This window comes from Oryx dammah, unplaced genomic scaffold, assembly GCF_014754425.2.
Source record: "Oryx dammah isolate SB20612 unplaced genomic scaffold, SCBI_Odam_1.1 HiC_scaffold_23, whole genome shotgun sequence".
In the NCBI taxonomy this organism is placed as follows: Eukaryota; Metazoa; Chordata; class Mammalia; order Artiodactyla; family Bovidae; genus Oryx; species Oryx dammah.
In genome coordinates, this window is record NW_024070207.1 from 65384115 (window position 1) to 65407769 (window position 23655).

The 23655-nt window shown below is 38.5% G+C and overlaps 1 long non-coding RNA gene across 1 annotated transcript; it reads right to left on the bottom strand.

Moving 5' to 3' along the window:
- Nucleotides 1-5130: 5130 nt before the first annotated feature.
- On the bottom strand, nt 5131-22786 carry LOC120881920. Its single transcript, XR_005725360.1, has 3 exons — nt 22761-22786; nt 7166-7168; nt 5131-5230 (listed from the first exon to the last, which is right to left on the bottom strand). It is a non-coding gene; the product is annotated as an uncharacterized LOC120881920 (long non-coding RNA).
- Nucleotides 22787-23655: the final 869 nt, after the last annotated feature.

Consider the following 23655-nt stretch of genomic DNA (forward strand, 5'->3'; position numbering starts at 1 on the left):
AATGTTCAGAGTACTGTACAATTGCGTTCATTTCACACACTAAGAAGGCTATGCTCAAAAGCCTTCATGCTATGCTTTAGCAGTACATGAACTGAGAACTTCCAGATATATGAGCTGGATTTAGAAAAGTCAGAGGAACCAGAGATCAAATTTCCAACATGTGTTGAATCATAGAGAAAGCAAGGGAATTCCAGAGATACATCTACTTCTGCTTCATTGACTACACTAAAGCTTTTGACTTCTTATATCACAACAAACTGTAAAAATTCTTAAAAGACACAGGAATACCAGACTATCTTACCTGTCTCCTAATAAACCTCTATGTGGGTCAAGAAGAAACAGAATCTTACATGGAACAACTGACTGGTTCAAAATTAGGACAGGAGTAGGTCAAGGCTTTACATTGTCACCCTTAACTTTATGCAGAGTACATCATGTGAAATGCTGGGCTGGGTGAATTACAGACTGGAATCAAGATTACTGGCAGAAATATCAGCAACTTCACATATGTAGATTATACCACTCTAATGGCAGAATATGAAGAGAAACTAAAGAGCCTCTTGAGGGGGGTGAAAGAGGAGAGTGAAAAAGCTGGCTTAAAACTCAACGTTCAAAAAACTATGATCGTGGCATCCTGTCCCATCATTTCATGGCAAATAGATGGTCAAAAAGTGGAAACAGTGAGATTTTATTTTCCTGAACTCCAAAATCACTGTGGATGTGATTGTGAAAGGTTGCAGCTGTGAGCCATGTGCTATGCAGGATTGGTGGCTTCTGGAGGAGAGGATTTTGATCCAGGGCCAGAGATGAGACTTGACCATGTGGACCTTTCTGTGTATGAGAATTTTGTTAAATTATAAAAGAGAGAAAGCTTCTGACATAGACATCAGAAGGGCAGAGAAAGAATGCCCCCTTGCTAGTTTTTAGGAAGACATTTTATGTCTGTTCAGTTGAGTCCCTCAGTCGTGTCTTGACTCTTTTTGATCCCATGGACTGCAGCATTCCAGGCTTCCCTGTCCATCACCAACTCCCAGAGCTTGCTCAACCTCATGTCCATTGAGTCGCTGATGTCATCCAACCATCTCATCCTCTGTTGTACCCTTCTCCTCCCACCTTCAATCTTTCCCAACATCAGTGTCTTTTCCAATGAGTCAGCTGTTCGCATCAGGTGGCCAGAGTATTGGAGTTTCAGCTTTAGCATCAGTCCTTCCAATGAATATTCAGGACTGACTTCCTTTAGGATGGACTGGTTGGATCCCCTTGCAGTCCAAGGGACTCTCAAGAGTCTTTGCCAACAACACAGTTCAAAACCATCAATTCTTTGGCACTCAGCTTTCTTTATGGTCCAACTCTCACATCCATACATGACTACTGGAAAAGCCATAGCTTTGACTAGATGGACCTTTGTCAGTAAAGTAATATCTCCACTTTTTTATATGCTGTCTCGATTGGTCATAGCTTTTCTTCCAAGGAGCAAGCAAGCTGCTAATCAAATAAGAGAGACACCTCAAGGCTGAGGGAGTTTTACCAGATCCTGTCTCCCACAATATGCATTTTTGAGATAGAATGGCACAAGGTGTGTCATCCTGGGTCATAAAACAATTGGCATGAATATGGGTTTGTTGAGTGATTATCAGCCCAAGGTTTGAGAAAAGAAAAAATTTAGTCTTAGGCAGAACAAATTTGAAGAAAGGCAGATTCCAAAGCAAATAAATAGTTTCACTAACATAGCTTAAGAAAACATGTCCATAAGAAAAACGCATTGATTAGCCCAAGGTATGAGAAAACTTCAGGCTGAACCAGGCTTCCTCAACACAAAATTAAAAGAAGCAAGCCTCTTTTAATTTTGTGTAGAAAAGGAACAACAAAATCTGACACTTGCAGTTTATTTCCTCCTGCAACCTGGGGACCTCTGGCCTTCCTACCTGTTAACCCTCTCAACTGCAGCCACAAAATTAAAAGACACTTCCTCCTTGGAAGTAAAGCTATAACAAAACCTAGACAGCATATTAAAAAGCGCACAAAGTCCATACAGTCAAAGCTATGGTTTATCCAGTAGTCATGTATGGATGTGAGAGTTGGCCCATAAAGAAGGCTGAGTACAAAAGAAATAATACTTTTGAACTGTGGTGTTGCAGAAGACTCTTGTGAGTCCCTTGGACTGCCTGGAGAGCACACCAGTCAATCCAAAAGGAAATCAACTCTGAGTATTCATTGGAATGACTGATGCTGAAGCTGAAGCTCTAATACTTTGTCCACCTAATGCCAAGAGTCAATACACTGGAAAAGACCTTGGTGCTGGGAAAGATTAAGGACAAGAGAAGAGAGCAGCAGAGGATCATATGGTTAGATTAGCATCACTGACCCAATGGACATGAGTTTGAGCAAACTCCTGGAGATAGTAAAGGACAGGGAAGTCTGGTGTGCTGCAGTACATGGGGTCGCAAAGAGTCAGACATGACTTAGTGACTGAATAATAGCAACACAGTCAGTCCTCAGTATTTGCAGTTTATAGTAAATTTCAGTTTTAAGGGAACATTAAATCATTCTTTAGAAACAGCAATGAATATATGAATTATGTGGATTCATCTAAAATATTTGTCTTCTTAATCCAGCTTTTAAATATAGTGGCTTTTTCTACAGAAACAGCAATTCTATTTGGGAAATGATTTGAGAAATGAGAAACTCATTTAATTTTCTTTCTTTATTTTCATCTATATCAGTGATTCAGATTCTCATCAGGGTTTGATTTTGCCTCTTCCCCACCTCAGGTGACATTTGACAATGTCTGGAGACATTTTTATCTGTTGCAATTCAAGGCATGGGGAGGGGATTACTTGTTTTCTCTAGTGGGTACAGGCAGAGAATGCTGATAAACTTCCTGGACATCCCCGACAAAAAAGTATGACCTAGCCCAAAATATCAATAGTGCTTAGGTTGAAAAACCCTATTCATAACGGGAGCTATAATTTTCTCAGTCATCTAGCTAAATTTGATAATTCTTATTTTAAAACATAAAGTATATGATACATTAAAATTACCGAGATTTCATTCACATATATTTATTTTGTTAGCAATTCTAGGTGCATCTGTTGTTGTGAATAATACTCAATGTAGCAAAGCCGTTCCTCTTATTATCTATAAATATAAGGTGTTAAAATCCTGAAGGTACTGAGAGATAAACAAGATTAAATTTATGGTTTAGCTTTGGTAAATAATCAAATAATTCTTATTTTCTGATAATAATATAATCAAGCCAAAAATCAGCCCTTTAAACTATATAGTATATGTTTATTTTTCTAAAAAAAACCCTATATATTAAAAAAAATTATTTATTTTTGGCTGTTCTGAGTCTTCATTGATACGTAGCCTTTTCTTATAGTGAGCAGAGTCTATTCTCTAGTTGCAGTGTATGGACTTCTCTTTGCGGTGACTTCTCTCATTGTGTGGCACTGGCACTAAGGCATGAGGCTCTCAGGGGTTGTGCCTTTAGGCTCTAGAGCAGAGGCTCAATAGTCATGGCTCACAAACTTAGTTGCTCCTTGGTATGTGGGATCTCTCTGGACCAGGAATTGTACCTATGTCTCCTGCACTGGCGGGTGGATTCTTTACCACTGAGCCACTAAGGAAGCCCCCCCCCCCGGCCCGGCCCGGGGGAAACACACCTTTTTTTTTACATATAAATTTAAAATTGAGGGTCTTTTTCTTACAGTATATTTTGCCTTTTACTAAAGGGTAGAACACAAGAGAAAACTCTACACATGGACATCACCAGGTGGTCAGTACTGAAATCAGATTGATGATATTCTTTGCAGCTGAAGATGGAGAAGCTCCATACAATCAGCAAAAACAAGACCTGGAGCTGACTGTGGCTCATATCATGAACTCCTTATTGCAAAATTCAGGCTGAAATTGAAGAAAGTAGAGAAAACCACTAGACCATTCAGATATGACCTAAATCAAATTCCTTACGATTATAAAGTGGAAGTGACAAATACATTCAAGAGATTAGACCTGATAGACAGAGTGCCTGAAGAACTATGGGTGGAGGTTCACTGTACAGGAGGCAGTGATCAAAAGCATGCCTAAGGAAAATATATGCAAAAAGGCAAAATGGTTGTCTGAGGAAGGCTTAGTTCTTAAGCTAAGAAAAGAAGAGAAGCTAAAGGCAAAGGAGAAAAGGAAAAATATACCCATCTGAATGCAGAATTCCAAAGGATAGCAAGGAGATATAAGGAAGCCTTCCTCAGTGATCAATGCAAAGACATAGAGGAAAACAACAGAATGGGTAAGACTAGAGATCTCTTCAAGAAAATTAGAGTTACCAAAGGAACATTTCATGCAAAGGTGGGCTCGATAAAGGACAGAAATGGTATGGACCTAACAGAAGCAGAAGATATTAAGAAGAAGTGGCAAGAATACACACAAAAGAACTATACAAAAAAGATCTTAATGACCCAGATAACCACGATGGTGTGATCGCTCACCTAGATCCAGACATCTTGGAGTGGGAATTCAAGTGGATCTTAGGAAACATCACTACGAACAATGCTAGTGGAGGTGATGAAATTCCAGCTGAGCTATTTCAAATCCTAAAATACGATGGTATTAAAGAGTTGCACTCAATATGCCAGCAAACTTGGAAAACTCAGCAGTGGTCACAGAACTGGAAAAGATCACTTTTCATTCCAATGCCAAAGGAGGGCACTGCCAAAAAATATTCAAACTACTTCACAATTATACTCATTTCACATGCTAGCAAAGTAATGCTCAAAATTCTCCAAGCCAGGGTTCAACACTAAGTGAACCTAGAACTTCCAGATGTTCAAGCTGGATTTAGAAAAGGCAGAGGAAGCAGAGATCAAACTGCCAAATCCATTTGATCATAGAAAAAGCAAGGGAAATTCAGAAAAATATCTATTGCTTCACTGAATACAATAAAGTCTTTGACTGTGTGAATCACAATGAAATACGGAAAATTCTTAAAGAGACAGGAATACCAGACTATCTTACCTGCCCCATGAGGAACCTGTATGCAGGTCAAGAAGCAATAGTTAGAGCTGAACATTGAACCACGGGCTGGTTCCAAATTGGGAAAGGAGTACATCAAGGCCATATATTGTCATACTGTTTATTTTTTAACTAATTAATTTATTTTAGTTGAAGGCTAATTACTTTACAATAGTGTGGTGGTTTATTGCCATACATTAACAAGAATCAGCCAAAGGTACTTATTTAACTTTTATGCAGAGTACATAGTGTCAAATACCAGGCTGGATGAAGCATAAGCTGGAATCAAGATCACTTGGAGAAATATCAATAACCATAGACATGCAGATGATGACGCCATAATTGCAGAAAGCATAGAGGAAAGAAAGAGCCTCTTGATGAAGATGAAAGAGAGTGAAAAAGCTGGCTTAAAACTCAACATTTAAAAAACTAAGATCATGGCATCTGGTTCCATCACTTCATGTCAAATAGATGAAGAAACAATGGAAACCATGACAGACTGTTTTCTTGGGCTCCAAAATCACTGCAGATGTTGACTGCAGCCACAAAAGTAAAAAACGTTTGCTCCTTGGAAGAAAATCTAGGACAAACCTAGACAGCATATTAAAAAGCACTGCTATTCCGAGAAAGGTCTGTGTAGTCTAAATTATGGTTTTTCAGTAGTCATGTATGGATATGAAAATTGCACTGTCAGTTCAGTTCAGTTCAGTCACTTAGTTCTGCCCGACTCTTTGCCACCCCATGGACTGCAGCATGCCAGGCGTCCCTGTTCATCACCATCTCCTGGATTTACTCAATCTCATTTCCACTGAGTCGTTGATGTCATACAACCATCTCATCCTCTGTTATCCCCTTCTCGTCCCGCCTTCATTCTTTCCCAGCATCACAGTCTTTTCCAGTGAGTCAGCTCTTTACATTGGGCGGCTAAAATATTGGAATTTCATCTTCAACATCAGTCTTTCCAATGAATATTCAGGACTGATTTCCTTTAGGATGAACTGGTTGGATCTCCTTGCAGTCCAAGGGACTCTCAAGAGTCTTCTCCAACACCACACTTCAAAAGCATCAATTCTTTGCCACTCAACTTTCTTTATACTCCAGCTCTCATATCCATACATGACTACTGGAAAAACCATGGCCTTGACTAGACTGACCTTTGTTGACAAAGTAATGTCTCTGCTTTTTAACATGCTGTCTAGGTTGGTCATAAATTTTCTTCCTAGGAGTAAGCGTCTTTTAATTCATGACTGCAGTCACCATCTGCAGCGATTTTGGAGTGCAAAAAAAATAAAGTCTGCCACTATTTCCAGGTTTCTTGATCTATTTACCATGAAGTGCTGAGACTGGATGCCATGATCTTTGTTTTCTGAATGTTGTGCTTTAAGCCAACTATTTTTGTTCTCCTCTTTCACTTTCATCAAGAGGCTCTTTTGTTCTTCACATTCTGACATAAGGGTGGTGTTATATACATATCTGAGGTTATTGGTATTTCTCCTGGCGATCTTGATTCCAGCTTATGCTTCATCCAGCCCAGTGTTTCCCATTATATACTCTGCATATAAGTTAAATAAGCAGGGTGACAATATACAGCCTTGATGTACTCCTTTTCCTATTTGGAACCAGTCTGTTGTTCCATGTCCAGTTCTAACTGTTGATTCCTGACCTGCCTACAGGTTTCTCAAGAGGCAGGTGAGGTGGTCTGATAGTCCCATCTCTTTAAGAATGTTCCACAGTTTGCTGTGATCTATAGAGTCAAAAGCTTTGGCATAGTCAATAAAGCAGAAAGAGATGTTCTTTTTCTGGAACTCTCTTGCTTTTTTGATGATTCACTGGATGTTGGAGATTTGATCTCTGGTTCCTCTGCCTTTTCTAAAACCAGCTTGAACTTTTAGAAGTTCACGGTTCACGTACTGTTGAAGCCTGGCTTGGAGGATTTTGAGAATTACTTTACTATCGTGTGAGATGAGTGCAATTGTGAGGTAGTTTGAACATTCTTTGCCACTGCCTTTCTTTGGGACTGGAATGAAAACCAACATTTTCCAGTACTGTGACCACTACTAAGTTTTCCAAATTTACTGGCATATTGAGTGCAACATTTTCATAGCATCATCTTTTACAGTTTGAAATAGCTCAACTGGAATTCCATCACCTCCACTACCTTTGTTCATAGTGATGTTTCCTAAGGCCCACTCAACTTTGCATTCCAGGATGTCTGGCTCTAGGTGAGTGATCACACCATTATGATTATCTGGGTCGTGAAGATCATTTTTGTACAGTTTTTCTGTGTATTCTTGCCACCTCTTCTTAATATCTTCTGCTTCTGTTAGGTCCATACCATTTCTGTCCTTTATCGAGCCCATCTTTGCATGTAATGTTCCCGTCTAATTTTCTTGAAGAGATCTCTAGTCTTTCCCATTCTGTTGTTTTCCTCTATTTCTTTGCATTGATTGCTGAAGAAGCCTTTCTTATCTCTCCTTGCTATTCTTTGGAACTCTGCATTCAGATGCTTATATCTTTCCTTTTCTCCTTTGCTTTTCGCCTCTCTTCTTTTCACAGCTATTTGTAAGGCCTCCCCAGACAGCCATTTTGCTTTTTTACATTTTTATTTCTTGGGGATGGTCTTGATCCCTGTCTCCTGTACAGTGTCATAAACCTCTGTCCATAGTTCATCAGGCACTCTATCTATCAGATCTAGGCCCTTAAATCTATTTCTCACTTCCACTGTATAATCATAAGGGATTTGATTTAGGTCATACCTGAATGGTCTAGTGATTTTCCTACTTTCTTCAATTTCAGTCTGAATTTGGCAATAAGGAGTTCATGATCTGAGCCACAGTCAGCTCCTGGTCTTCTTTTTGTTGACTGTGTAGAGCTTCTGCATCTTTGGCTGCAAAGAATATAATCAATCTGATTTTGGTGTCGACCATCTGGTGATGTCCATGTGTAGAGTCTTCTCTTGTGTTGTTGGAAGAGGGTGTTTGCTATGACCAGTGAATTCTTTTGGCAGAACTCTATTAGCCTTTGCCCTGCTTCATTCTGTACTCCAAGGGCAAATTTGCCTGTTACTCCAGGTGTTTCTTGAAGTCCTACTTTTGCATTCCCATCCCCTATAATGAAAAGGACATGTTTTTTGGGCGTTCATTCTAGAAGTTCTTGTAGATCTTCATAGAACTGTTCAGCTTCCACTTCTTCAGTGTTACTGGTTGGGACATAGACTTGGATTACCGTGATAATGAATGGTTTGCCTTGGAAACGAACAGAGTTCATTCTGTCGTTTTTTAGATTGCATCCAAATACTGAATTTTGGACTCTTTTGTTGACTATGATAGCTACTCCATTTCTTCTAAGGGATTTTTGTCCACAGTAGTAGATATAATGGTCATCTGAGTTAAATTCACCCATTCCAGTCCATCTTAGTTCACTGATTCCTAGAATGTCATTGTTCAGTCTTATCATCTCCTGTTTGACCACTTCCAATTTGCCTTGATTCATGGACCTAACATTCCAGGTTCCTATGCAATATTGTTCTTTACAGCACAAACCCTGCTTCCACCACCAGTCCCATTCACAACTGGGTGTTGTTTTTGCTTTTTCTCCATCCCTTCATTCTTTCTGGCTTTGTTTCTCCACTGATCCCCAGTAGTATATTGGGCACCTACCGACCCGGAGTTCATCTTTCAGTGTTCTATCTTTTTGCCTTTTCATTATTCACTGATAAAAAGTAAGAACAGTCTGCCATTTGCAGCAACATGGATGGATCTTGAGCATCTTCTAGATGAAATAAATCAGACAGAGATAGGCAAATGACATACAATCTAAATTATGTGAAATCTCAAAAAAAATCATGGAAAAAGAAGATAGATTTGTAGTTGCCAGAGGAAGAGGTTGGGGGTGTGAAATGGATGAAGATGGCTGAAAGGAACTAACTTTCAGTTATGAAATGAGGCCTGGGGATATAATGCACAGAACTGTGACTATAGTTTATACTATATTGCATATTTAAAAGTTACACTGCCCTGGTGGCTCAAATGGTAAAGCGTTTGCCTACAATGCAGGAGACCTGGGTTCAATCCCTGGGTCAGGAAGGTCTCCTGGAGAAGGAAATGGCAAGCCACTCTAGTATTCTTGCCTGGAGAATCCCATTGATGGAGGAACCTGGTAGGCTACAGTCCATGGGATTGCAAAGAGTCATACAGGACTGAGGAACTTCACTTTCACTTTTAAGAGTCAGATCTTATAAGTTCTCATCACAGGAAAAAAATGTAACTGTGTGGTTACGGATGTTATCTAGAAAAAACTTGGAAAGTGAGGTTGCATGTACTAATATATTGATCACATTGCTGTTTATATTATTGAAGAACTGGAAACAAACTGCATACCCATCAAACAGGTATATTAATTGATTCATGTTCTCTAATTTCAGTCACTTATGTACCCTTTGACTCTGGTATATTTAATATTTTTCTTTAAATTGACTTTTAACTTTACCTCTGGTCATAGCTATTGCAATGTAGCAAGAAGCATGTATCTGTACTAGTTACATCCATTTCACATATAAATTTAAATAAATGCATACTTAAAATGAATTGCTTATGTCTGTGTAATATCTATAATAATTTTATGTACTATATCATTAGTTTTATCACACAATAAAAGCCCTGGTTAATGGTATATCCATATAAGACAGCTGCTAGAAATGATGATGTTGTCATATACTTATTGACTTAAAAAGTTTTTAATTAGGTGAGAAAACAGTATGCTGTTATGCATGTACTTTTGTAATTTATAGGTTTATGTAGTTGGAATACTTTACACTAAAATATTAATAAGTGGCAATGGCTGAGTGATTATGGGAAAAATAAAAAATTTTGAACTTTATCTTCTAATTTCTTAAAATATTAACAAGCATATAACTTCTAATCATAAATAAAAATAAAGAACTATAAATTCTATTTTAGGCAAAATTAAGTATATATATATAGAGAGAGAGTCTTTTTTAAATTTAAATTTATTTACTTTAATTGGAGGCTAATTACTTTACAATATTGTGGTGGTTTTTGCCATATATTGACATGAATCAGCCATGGATGCACATATGTTCCCCAATCCTGAACCCCCTTCTCACCTCTGTCCCCACCCCATCCCTCTGGGTTGTCCCAGAACACCAGCTTTGAATGCCCTGCTTTATGCATCAAACTTGCACTGATCATCTATTTTACAAATGGTAATATACATGTTTCAATGTTATTCTCTCAAATCATGCCAATCTCACCTGCTCCCATAGAGTCTGAAAACCTTTTTTTTTACATCTGTGCCTCTTTTGCTGTCTTGCACATAGGATCATCATTACCATTTTTCTAAATTCCATGTATATGTGTTAATATACTATATTGGTGTTTCTCTTTCTGATTTACTACACTGTCTATAATAGGCTCCAATTTCATCCACCTCATTGGGCTTCCCTTGAGGCTCAGCTGGTAAAGAATCCACCTGCAATGTGGGAGACCTGTGTTCGATCCCTGGGTTGGAAAGATCCCCTGGAGAAGGGAAAGGCTACCCACTCCAGTATTCTGGTCTAGAGAATTCCATGGGCTGTATAGCCCATGGGGTCACAAAGAGTCAGACACGACTGAGTGACTTTCACTTCACTTCACTTCACTTCACTACACTCACCTCATTACAAATGACTCAAATGAGTTATTTTCTATAGCTGAGTATTGTTCCATTGTGTAAATGTACCACAAATTCCTGATCCATTTGTCTGACAATGGACATCTAGGTTGCTTCCGTGTCCTTGCTACTGTAAACAGTGCTGAAATGAACATTGGGGTAAATGAGTCTCTTTCATTTCTGATTTCCTTTGGTGTGTATGCCAAGCAGTGACATTGCTGGGTTGTATGGCAGTTCTATTTCCAATTTTATAAGGAATCTCCACAAAGTTTTCCATAGTGGCTATACTAGTTTTAATGACCACCAACAGTGTAAGAGGGTTCTCTTTTCTCCACACCCTCTCTGGCATTTATTTGTAGATTTTTTCAGTTCACTTCAGTTCAGTTCAGTTGCTCAGTAGTATCCAACTCTTTGTGACCCCATGGATTGCAGCACACCAGGCCTCCCTGTCCATCACCAACTCCTGGAGTTTACTCAAACTATGTCCATTGAGTCGGTGATGCCATCTAACCATCTCATCCTCTGTCATCCCCTTCTCCTCCCACTTTCAATCTTTCCCAGAATCAGGGTCTTTTCACATGAGTCAGTTCTTCACATCAGGTAGCCAAAATATTGGCGTTTCAGCTTCAGCGTCAGTCCTTCCAATGAATGTTCAAGACTGATTTCCTTTAGGATGAAGTGGTTGGATCTCCTTGCAGTTCAAGGGGCTCTCATGAGTCTTCTGCAACACCACAGTTCAAAAGCATCAATTTTTCGGTGCTCAGCTTGATGGCAGCCATTCTGACTGGTGTAAGATGGTACCTCATTGTGGTTTTGATTTGCATTTATGTGATGTTAAGCATCTTTTCATGTGTTTATTAGCCACCAGTATGTCTTCTTTGGGGAACTGTATGTCTAGTTCTTCAGCCCACTTTTTGACTGGGTCATTTGTTTTTCTGGTATTGAACTTCATGTGTTACTTTTATATTTTGTAGATTAATTCATTGTCAGTTACATTTGTTATTATTTTCTCCCATTCTGAAGCCTGCCTTTTCATCTCGTTTAGCATTTCCTTCGTTGTGCAAAAGCTTTTAAGTTTAATTACGTCCCTTTTTTTTTTTTAAATTTTACTTTACAATTCCGTATTGGTTTTGCCATACATTGACATGAATCCACCACGGATGTACATGCATTCCCAAACATGGACCCCCCTCCCACCCCCCTCCCCACAACATCTCTCTGGGTCATCCCCGTGTACCAGCCCCAAGCATGCCGTATTCTGCATCGGACATAGACTGGCGATTCAATTCTTATATGATATTATACATGTTTCAATGCCATTCTCCTAAATCATCTCACCCTCTCCCTCTCCCTCTGAGTCCAAAAGTCCGCTATACACATCTGTGTCTCTTTTGCTGTCCTGATGCTCAACGTCACTCATTATTAGAGAAATGCAAATCAAAACCACAATGAGGTACCACTTCACACCAGTCAGAATGTCTGCGATCCAAAAATCTGCAAGCAATAAATGCTTGAGAGGGTGTGGAGAAAAGGGAACCCTCCTACACTGTTGGTGGGAATGCAAACTAGTACAGCCACTATGGAGAACAGTGTGGAGATTCCTTTAAAAAATTGCAAATAGAACTGCCTTATGACCCAGCAATCCCACTGCTGGGCATACACACTGAGGAAACCAGAATTGAAAGAGACACATGTACTCCAATGTTCATCGCAGCACTGTTTATAATAGCCAGGACATGGAAACAAACTAGATGTGCATCAGCAGATGAATGGATAAGAAAGCTGTGGTACATATACACAATGGAGTATTACTCAGCCATTTGTTTATTTTTGTTTTTATTTCCGTTACTCAGGGAGGTGGGTCAGAGAGGTTCTTGCTGTGATTTATGTCAGAGAATGCTAGGCCTATGTTTTCCTCTAAGAGGTTTATAGTTTCTGGTCTTAAGTTTATATCTTTAATTCATTTTGGTTTTATTTTTGTGTATGGTGTTAGAAAGTGTTCTAGTTTCATTCTTTTACAGGTGGTTGATCAGTTTTCCCAGCACCACGTGTTGAAGAGATTGTCTTTTCTCCATTGTATATTCTTGCCTCCTTTGTCAAAAATAAATTGTCTGTAGGTGTGTGGATTCATTTCTGGGCTTTCTAGTTTGTTCCATTGATCTATATTTCTCTCTTCACACCAGTACTATGCTGTCTTGATGACTGTAGCTTTGTAGTATAATCTGAAGTTAGGCAGGTTGATTTCTCCAGTTCCATTCTTCTTTCTCAAGACTGTTTTGTCTATTTGAGGTTTTTTATGTTTCCATATGAATTGTTAAGTTATTTGTTCTAGTTCTGTGAAAAATATGTTTGGTTAGTTCATAAGGATTGAGTTGAATCTATAGATTGCTTTGGGTTGTATACTCATTTTCACCATGTTGATTCTTCCAATCCACAAACATGGTATATTTCTCCATCTATTTTGTCATCTTTGATTTCTTTCATCAAGGTTTTATAGTTTTCTATATATAGGTCTTTTGTTTCTTTAGGTGAATTTATTCCTAACTATTGTATTCTTTGTGTTGCACTGGCAAATGGGATTATTTCCTTAAATTCTCTTTCTGTTTTTTCATTGTTAGTGTATAAGAATACAAGGGATTTCTGTGCATTAATTTTTATATCCTCCAAGTTTGCTATGTTCATTGATTTGCTTTAGTAATTTTATGGTGGTATCTTTGGGGTTTTCTATGTAGAGGATGGTGGCTCAGATAGTAAAGTATCTGTCTACAGTGTGGGAGACCTGGGTTCGATCCCTGGGTTGGGAAGTTTCCTGGAGAAGGAAATGGCAACCCATTCCAGGACTCTTGCCTAGAAAATCCCATGGGCAGAGGAGCCTGGTGTCCATGGGGTCACAAAGAGTCGGACACGACTGAGCAACTTCACTTCACTTCATGTAGAGGGTAATGTCATCTACAAACAGTGAGAGTTTTACTGTTTCTTTTTTAATCTGGATTCTTTTATTTCTTTTTATTCTTTGATAGTGGTGGCTAAGACTTCCACAACTATGTTGAATATTAGTGGTTAGAGTGGGCATCATTGTCTTATTCCTGACTTTAGAGTAAATGCTTTCAATTTCTCACCACTGAGGATAATGTTTGCTGTGGGTTTGTCATATATGGCTTTTATTATGTTGAGCTATGTTCCTTCTATGCCTGCTTTCTGGAGAATTTTTATGATAATGAGTGTTGAATTTTGTTGAAGCCTTTCTCTTAATCTATTGAGATAATAATATGGTTTTTATCTTTCAGTTTGTTAATATGGTATGTCATATTGATTTTTTTGGTGAATATTGGAAGAATCCTTGCATCCCTGGGATAAAGCACACTTGGTCAGATGAATAATCCTTTAATATGTTCTTGAATTGTGTTTGCTAGAATTTTGTTGAGTATTTTTGCATCTATGTTCATCAGTGATATTGGTCTGTAGTTTTTTTTTTTTTTTTTTTGTAGCAACTTTGGGTTTGGTGTTTGACTGTTGGTGGACTCATAGAATGAGTTTGGGAGTTTACCTTCCTCTGCAGTTTTCAGAAAGAAATTGAGTGGGATAGTTTTCAGCTCTTCTGTAAATTTGTGGTAGAATTCACCTGTGAAGCCAACTGGTCCTGGACTTTTGGTGGAAGGCATTTTATTACAGTTTCAAATTCTGTTCTTGTGATGGAATGTTAAGATTTTCTATTTCTTCCTGATTCAATTTTGGAAAGTTATAACACAACAGACTGTTTCCAAATGGGAAAAGGAGTATGTCAAGGCTGTATATTGTCACCCTGCTTATTTAACTTATATGCAGAGTACATCATGAGAAATGTTGGGCTGGAAGAAGCACAAGCTGGAATCAAGATTGCCGGGAGAAATATCAATAACCTCAGATATGCAGATGACACCACCCTTAGGGCAGAAAGTGAAGAGGAACTAAAAAGCCTCTTGATGAGAGTGAAAGAGGAGAGTGAAAAAGTTGGCTTAAAGCTCAACATTCAGAAAACTAAGATCATGGCATCTGGTCCCATCACTTCATGGGAAGTAGATGGGGAAACAGTGGAAACAGTGTCAGACTTTATTTTGGGGGGCTCCAAAATCACTGCAGATGGTGAGTGCAGCCATGAAATTAAAAGACACTTACTCCTTGGAAGGAAAGTTATGACCAACCTACATAGCATATTTAAAAGCAGAGACATTACTTTGCCAACAAAGGTCCGTCTAGTCAAGGCTATGGTTTTTCCAGTAGTCATGTATGGATGTGAGAGTTGGACTTTGAAGAGGGCTGAGCACCGAAGAATTGATGTTTTTGAACTGTGGTGTTGGAGAAGACTCTTGAGAGTCCCTTGGACTTCAAGGAGATCCAAGCAGTCCATTCTAATGGAGATCAGTCCTGGGTGTTCTTTGGAAGGAATGATGCTAAAGCTAAAACTCCAGTACTTTGGCCACCTCATGTGAAGAGTTGATTCATTGGAGAAGACTCTGATGCTGGGAGGGATTGGGGGCAGGAGAAGAAGGAGACAACAGAAGATGAGATGGCTAGATGCCATCACCGACTCAATGAACGTGAGTTTGTGTGAACTCCAGGAGTTGGTGATAGACAGGGAGGCCTGGTGTGCTGCAATTCATGGGGTCACAATTCATGGGACACGACTGAGAGACTGAACTGAACTGAACTGATACATTTCTAAGAATTTGTCTTCCTAGTTGTCCATTTTATTGGTATATAATTGCACATAGTAGTCTCATGATATTTTTAAATTTCTGTGTTGTCTGTTGTGATTTCTCCATTTTCATTTCTAATTTTTTATTGATTTGGTTCTTCTCCTTTTTCTTCTTGATGAGTCTGGCTAATGCTTTGTTTATTTTATTTATCTTTTCAAACAATGTGCTTTTAGTTTTGTTAATATTTGCTATACTCTCATTCATTATTTCCCCAATTATTTCTGCCCTGATATTTATAATTTCCTTCCTTCTACTAACTATGTCTGCTTTTTCTAGTCGCTTTAGGTGTAAACATAGGTTGTTTATTTGATGTTTCTCTTGTTTCTTGAGATAGGCTTGTATTGCTATGAACTTCCCTTTTAGCACTGCTTTTACTAAGTTTCATAGGTTTTTGACTGTCATGTTTTCATTTTCAGTTGTTTCTATGCATATTTTGACTTACTTTTTGATTTATGTCCTTTTCATTATAGGGGACTGGAATGCAAAAGTAGGAAGTCAAGAAGCACCTGGAGTAACAGGCAAATTTGGCCTTGGAATGTGGAATGAAGCAGGGCAAAGACTAATAGAGTTTTGCCAAGAAAATGCACTGGTCATAGCAAACACCCTCTTCCAACAACACAAGAGAAGACTCTACACATGGACATCACCAGATGGTTGACACCAAAATCAGATTGATTATATTCTTTGCAGCCAAAGATGGAGAAGCTCTATACAGTCAATCAAAAAAAGACCAGGAGTTGACTGTGGCTCAGATCATGAACTCCTTATTACCAAATTCAGACTCAAATTGAAGAAAGTAGGGAAAACCACTAGACCATTCAGGTATGACCTAAATTAAATCCCTTATGATTATACAGTGGAAGTGAGAAATAGATTTAAGGGCCTAGATCTGATAGATAGAGTGCCTGATGAACTATGGACAGAGGTTTATGACACTGTACAGGAGACAGGGATCAAGACTATCCCCATGGAAAAGAAATGTAAAAAAGCAAAATGGCTGTCTGGGGAGGCCTTACAAATAGCTGTGAAAAGAAGAGAGGTGAAAAGCAAAGGAGAAAAGGAAAGATATAAGCATCTGAATGCAGAGTTCCAAAGAATAGCAAGAAGAGATAAGAAAGCCTTCTTCAGTGATCAATGCAAAGAAATAGAGGAAAAAAAACAGAATGGGAAAGACTAGAGGTCTCTTCAAGAAAATTAGAGATATCAAGGGAAGATTTCATGCAAAGATGGGCCCGATAAAGGACAGAAACCGTCTGGACCTAACAGAAGCAGAAGATATTAAGAAGAGGTGGCAAGAATACAGAGAAGAACTGTACAAAAAAGATCTTCATGACCCAGATAATCATGATGGTGTGATCACTAATCTAGAGCCAGACATCCTGGAATATGAAGTCAAGTGGGCCTCAGAAAGCATCACTACGAACAAAGCTAATGGAGATGATGGAATTCCAGTGTAGCTGTTTCAAATCCTGAAAGCTAATGCTGTGAAAGTGCTGCACTCAATATGTCAGCAAAATTGGAAAACTCAGCAGTGGCCACCAGACTGGAAAAAGTCAGTTTCATTCCAATTCCAAAGAAAGGCAATGCCAAAGAATGCTCAAACTACCGCAAAATTGCACTCATCTCACATGCTAGTAAAGTAATGCTCAAAAGTCTCCAAGCCAGGCTTCAGCAATATGTGAACCGTGAACTTCCTGATATCAAGCGGGTTTTAGAAAAGGCAGAGGAACCAGAGAACAAATTGCCAACATCTGCTGGATCATGTAAAAAACAATGAGTTCCAGAAAAACATCTATTTCTGCTTTATTGACTACGCCAAAGCCTTTGACTGTATGGATCACAAAAAACTGTGGAAAATTCTGAAAGAGATGGGAATACCAGACCACCTGACCTGCCTCTTGAAAAATCTGTATGCAGGTCAGGAAGCAACAGTTAGAATTGGACATGGAACAACAGACTGGTTCCAAATAGGAAAAGGAGTACGTCAAGGCTGTATATTGTCACCCTGCTTATTTAACTTATATGCAGAGTACATCATGAGAAACGCTGGACTGGAAAAAACACAAGCTGGAATCAAGATTGCTGGGAGAAATATCAATAACTTCAGATATGCAGATGACACCACCCTTATGGCAGAAAGTGAAAAGGAACGAAAAAGCCTATTGATGAAAGTGAAAGAGGAGAGTGAAAAAGTTGGCTTAAAGCTCAACATTCAGAAAACGAAGATCATGGCATCCGGTCCCATCACTTCATGGGAAGTAGATGGGAAAACAGTGGAAACAGTGTTAGACTTTATTTTTATTTTTTTGGCTCCAAAATCACTGCAGATGGTGAGTGCAGCCATGAAATTAAAAGACGCTTCCTCCTTGGAAGAAAAGTTATGATCAACCTAGATAGTATCAGAGACATTCCTTTGCCGACTAAGGTCCGTGTAGTCAAGGCTATGGTTTTTCCTGTGGTCATGTATGGATGTGAGAATTGGACTGTGAAGAAGGCTGAGCACTGAAGAATTGATGCGTTTGAACTGTGGTGTTGGAGAAGACTCTTGAGAGTCCCTTGGACTGCAAGGAGATCCAACCTGTCTATTCTGAAGGAGATCAGCCCTGGGATTTCTTTGGAAGGAATGATGCTAAAGCTGAAACTCCAGTACTTAGGCCACCTCATGTGAAGAGTTGACTCATTGGAAAAGACTCTGATGCTGGGAGGGATTGGGGGCAGGAGGAGAAGAGTTGACAGAGGATGAGATGGCTGGATGGCATCAATGACTCGATGGACGTGAGTCTGAGTGAACTCCGGGAGTTGGTGATGGACAGGGAGGCCTGGCCTGCTGTGATTCATGGGGTTGCAAAAAGTTGGACATGACTGAGCGACTGAACTGAACTGAACTATGTTGGGCACATATATATTTATGATTTTTACATCTTCTTGTATTGATCCTTTGATCATTATGTAGTGTCTTTCATTGTCTCTTCTCATGATTTGATTTCAAAGTCTATTTTATCTGATATGAGTATTGCTACTCTGCTTTCTCTTAGTCTCCATTTACATGAAATATTTTCTTCCATCCCCTCACTTTCAGTCTGCATTAACCCTAGGTTTGTTGTCGGTCTATTGTAGATAGCATATGTATGGGTCTTGTTTTGTATCCGTTCAGCCAGTCCTTGTTTTTTGGTTGGAGCATTTAACCCATTTATATTTAAGGTAATTATTGATAAGGATGTTCCCATTACCATTTACATTGTTTTTTTGAGCTCCATTAACCTTTTCTGTGTTTCCTGTCTAGGTAACATCCCTTAGCATTTATTGAATAACTCGTGTGGTGGTGCTGAATTCTCTCAGCTTTTGGTCGTCTGTAAAGCTTTTGATTTCTCCTTCATATCTGAATGAGATCCTTGCTCAACAGAGTATCTTGGTTGTAGGTTTCTCTCTTTCATCACTTTAAGTATGTCCTGCCATTCCCTTCTGGTCTGAAGAGTTTCTATTAAAAGATCAGCTGTTATCCATATGGGGATCCCCTTGTCTGTTATTTGTTGCTTTTCCCTTGCTGCTTTTATTATTTGTTCGTTGTGTTTGATTTTTGTTACTTTGTTTAATATGTGTCTTGCACTGTTTTGCCTTGGCTTTATCCTATTTGGGATAAATAGGGGTTTCTTGGACTTGGGTTGCTATTTCTTTCCCCATTTTAGGGACTTTTGGATTATTATCTCCTCAAGTATTTTCTCATGCCCTTTCTTTTTGTCTTCTTCTGGGACACCTATCACTCAAATGTTGGTGCGTTTAACATTGTCCCAGAGGTCTCTGAGGTTGTCCCCATTTCTTTTAATTCTTTTTTCCTCTCAGCTTCATTTATTTCCGCAATTCTATCTTCCAACTCACTTATCCTCTCTTCTGCCTGAGTTGTTCCATGGTTGGTTCCCCCCAGAGTGCTTTTAATCTCAGTTATTGCATTGTTCATTATTGATTGACTCTACTTTATTTCTTCTGTGTGTTAGTCATTGCACAGTCATGTCTGACTCTTCGTGACCCCATGGACTGTAGCCCAAGTTCCTCTGTCCTTGGGACTCTCCAGGCAAGAATACTGGAGTGAGCAGACATTTCTTCTAGGTCCTTGTTAAACATTTCTTGCATCTTCTCAATCCTTGTCTCTAGTTTATTTATCTGTAACTCCATTTTGTTTTCAAGTTTTTGATCATCTTTACTATCATTATTCTGAATTCTTTTTTCAGGTAGACTCCCTATCTCTTCCTATTTGGTTTGGTTTGGTGGGTTTCTATCATGTTCCTGCACCCACTGAATATTTCTCTGCCTTGCCATTTTTTTTTAAGGTTGCTGTGTTTGGGGTGCCCCTTCTTCAGGCTGGAAGATCATGATTCTTCTTAATTGTGGAGTGTGCTCCCTATGGGTGAAGTTGGACTAGTGTCTTGTCAAGGATTCCTGTTTGGGGAAGCTTGCATCTGTGTTCTGGTGGGTAGAACTGGATCTATTCTTTCTGGAGTGCAATGAAGTGTGCAGTAGTGACTTTTGAGGTGTCCATGGGTTTGCATGACTTTGGGCAGCCTGTCGTTTAATGTTCAGTGTTGTGCTCCAGTTTTTCTGGAAAATTAGTGTGGTGTGTCTTACACTGGAAATTGTTGGCTTTTGGGTGAAGCTTGGTTTCAGTGTAGGTATGGAGAATTTGGGGTGAGCTCTTATCTATTAATGTTCTCTGCTGTCAGGTGTTCTCTGATGTTCTAAAGTTTTGGAGTTAAGTTTCCTGCCTCTGGCTTTTGATCCATCTATTACAGTAGCCTCAAGACTTCTCATCCATACAGCACAGAAGATAAAACCCATAGGTTAATGGTGAAACAATTTTCCACAACCAGGGACACACAGAGATTCATAGAGTTATATACAGAAGAGAAGAGGGAGGAGGGAGATAGAGGTACCAGGAGGAGAAAAGTTAGAGTCAAAAGGGGAGGGAGCAATCAAGTCAGTAATCAAATCCCTAAGTTCTCTCCATAGCCCATAACACCCAGAGAGTTTCACAGAATTATGTAGAGAAGAGAAGAGGGAGGAAGGAGATAGAGGTGACCTGGAGGAGAAAAGGGAGAATCAAAAGGGGAGTGAGCAATCAAGCCAGTAATCAAATCTCTAAGTGAAAATGGATACTGAAAATGGATACTTTAATCAGGTACAAAACTGATTAAAAAATATGGGGAAACAAAGATTGGGAACCTAGAATAGAGGTTAGACTCTTTAAAATACAATATAAAAGATACAAAACAAAATCAATCACAAAAATTTAAAAAATATATATACGGAATTTGTTTTTTAAAATAGGGTTTTTTTGAAAGGTAATAATAGGCTATAAAATGAAAGTTAAAGGCATAATAAAGAACTAATGCTTTAAAAACGTTAAGAAGTGATAATAGTAAAAAAATATATCTAGGAACTTCTGTGGAGCAGTTGAGACAGTGTTGGGTCAATTCAGTGTCAGATAGCCCCTTGTTCCAGCTTATATTTGTTCTCAAGGTCTCTGGTTGTTCCTTACATGCACAGTCTCAGCATTAACTGCAGGGTCTTAGTCTGTTGCACCTGTTACTTCCAGAGCAGTTCTCCCTTCTTTGTTTATTTTGGCTTCCTCTGTTTGTAAGTTTCTTCAGTATCTAATTTCCACCTTGACACAAGGGGTGAATGTGGCCACTTATTTAGGCTCACCTGTTCAGTTGTGCAGTGAAAGCAATGGCAATATATATATATATATATATATATTTCTTTTGTCTCTTTTAGCTCCCTCAGATTGTCCTCAGGACATTTAGGCCCGGTCCTTACCCTAAGGACTAACTATGCAGCCTGTGCCTCCCTACCCAGCCCTCACTTGCTGCTGTACCACTTCTTTGCTAATAGTTGCAATTTGGCATGTATTCTGTTTTTTTTTTTGTTTGTTTGTTTGTTTTTGTTTTTGCCCTCTGAGATTCCAAAGCTTCCCACAGACATGCCTCTGAGAGGGTTTCCTACTGCGTGGAAACATCTCCTCATTCATGACACCCTCTCCAGGACAGTCTCCATCCCTAAATCTTTTGTCTCTGTTTCCATCTATTTTATCCTACCTCCTTTCAAAGAGATTGGGCTGCCTTTCTGGGTATCTGGTGTCCTCTGCCAGCATTCAAACATTTTTTTTTTGTGGAAGTTGCACAACATTCGAATTATCTTTTGATGAATTTTTGGGGGAGAAATTGGTCTCCCCATTCTATTCCTCCACCATCTTTGGATGGCTCCCAAATTCTCCTTTTATTTGCTAAAAAACTAATTGTAAAAGCTCTTAAATATTTTTAAAAATTGGTTAGTTGAGCATTGTTTTCCCATTTCTAAGATATCTGTACTTTCACTCCCAGTATTTCTTTTTGGTGTTTTTAATTTTTTTTCCCACTATTTACTTCTGCTCTGTTAAAAACAGGCTATTCAGAAGGGAAATATAGAAGTTGCATGAATACATGATGAGGATGTAATCTGTCAGAAGAAACAAGCAATTAAGTTCTTGAGAATGAGTGCTAGGTTTGATGCTGTGGCAGCCAGAATTGAAACTGCAGTAACAATGGCCAAATTAAAGCTTAGTATTTTGATTTAAGTTGTTGAAGGTATTAAGAATTGTCAGAAGTCTAAAGTCACCTTGTTGCAAGGTACTACAAGGGTACTTACTGGTAAAGTCCTTCATGGGAAGGAGAGATATAGTCAAAATGCTTAGTGAGGAAAATGATTTTTGTAGTGGCTTTTCAACTAAGGTCTAATTAGTTGAAGTGAATATAGATAAAAGATAGTTAGTGCCTAGACCAGAAATACATACTGCATTTTTACTGTTAATAAAATGGTAGATAATTTTGTAAGATGATCTACAAGTAAAATAAGAAACTATAAAAATTTTGAGATTGTTTATATTACAGGATTCTCAGTCATTTTTAAATACGCCTTATAGGTAACCAAGTCCATTGCAGAGGTATTTAAGTCTATGGATGCTAAACTAAGGAGTATGAACCTTGAAAAGGTAAAAGTAAATAAATAAATAAATTGATATTCCGATAGTATATTTTCAGAGTAAGTTTTTTCTTATGACCATATTCATTTATGCCAGATTTCTGCCCTGAAAAGGATAAATTTGATACTGCAGTTTGAAGCACAGGATGTTCAAACACAACAAATGGAAGACACTATGAGCAGTACTACAACCTTAACAACTCCACAAGTAGGAATACTTTCTCTACTTAGACTAACTTTAAAAAAAATTTATTTATTTTAATTGGAGGCTAATTACTTTACAATATTGTATTGGTTTTGCCATACATCAACATGGATCCACCATGTGTGCACATGTGTTCCCCATCCTGAACCCCCCTCCCACCTCCCTCCCCATACCATCCCTCTGGGTCAAATTATCCAATTTCAAAATACAATGGCTTTGTGAGGCTAACTCTTCTCTAGAATGTGAAGTAAACTTGCTATATCCTCAAAATGCAAGTAGGAAGTTATGCTCTGACTTTGGATTCCTGGGAACATATTAGAAGACATTTCCTATCTTATTTTGAAGTTCTAAGAATTACTATAGGTCACAAGTCTAGGAAGTCTGGAACTTGGTTCTCCCTCGATGCCAGTGGTCCTTACTGAGCACTAGAGGCTCACAGAGATCAGTGGGTATTAGGTGTTATCCTAACCCCAGTTAATTCATCTCATTGCATGAATTTTCCTTCCTGCCTACTCTGTAAGTATGTTATTTATAGACAAATCACAAGAGAACATATAATAAATTACAATATCAATTATTTTTCAGAAAACTAAGATGTTTTCTAGGATGTTGTTGAATCTGCAATTTAGAGAGAGATGTGCTACAGAGAAAATTAAATTTGAAACTAGTTTGGATGAGCCAGAAACAAAAATTTTGTTAACTTGAATACTAAGATACAAAATGTATTTCATTATCACTCTTTTTGATCCTAAAATCAATCACATGGTTAATCAAATTTTTAAAAAAAGTGTCATCACCACTTCAGATGATAATATGGAAAACATATAATTTACAAAATAGCTTAATAGAAAATTCAATAACGATCCATCAAAATTTTGCTGCAGGTGATGACTTTCACTGAGAGGTAACTAACAAAACAGGCTTATACTTAAGTTTTACACTTAAGGAAGAAGGAGAAATGTCTATTTAGTTCTTTGGCCCATTTTTTGATTGGGTCGTTTATTTTTCTGGAATTGAGCTGCA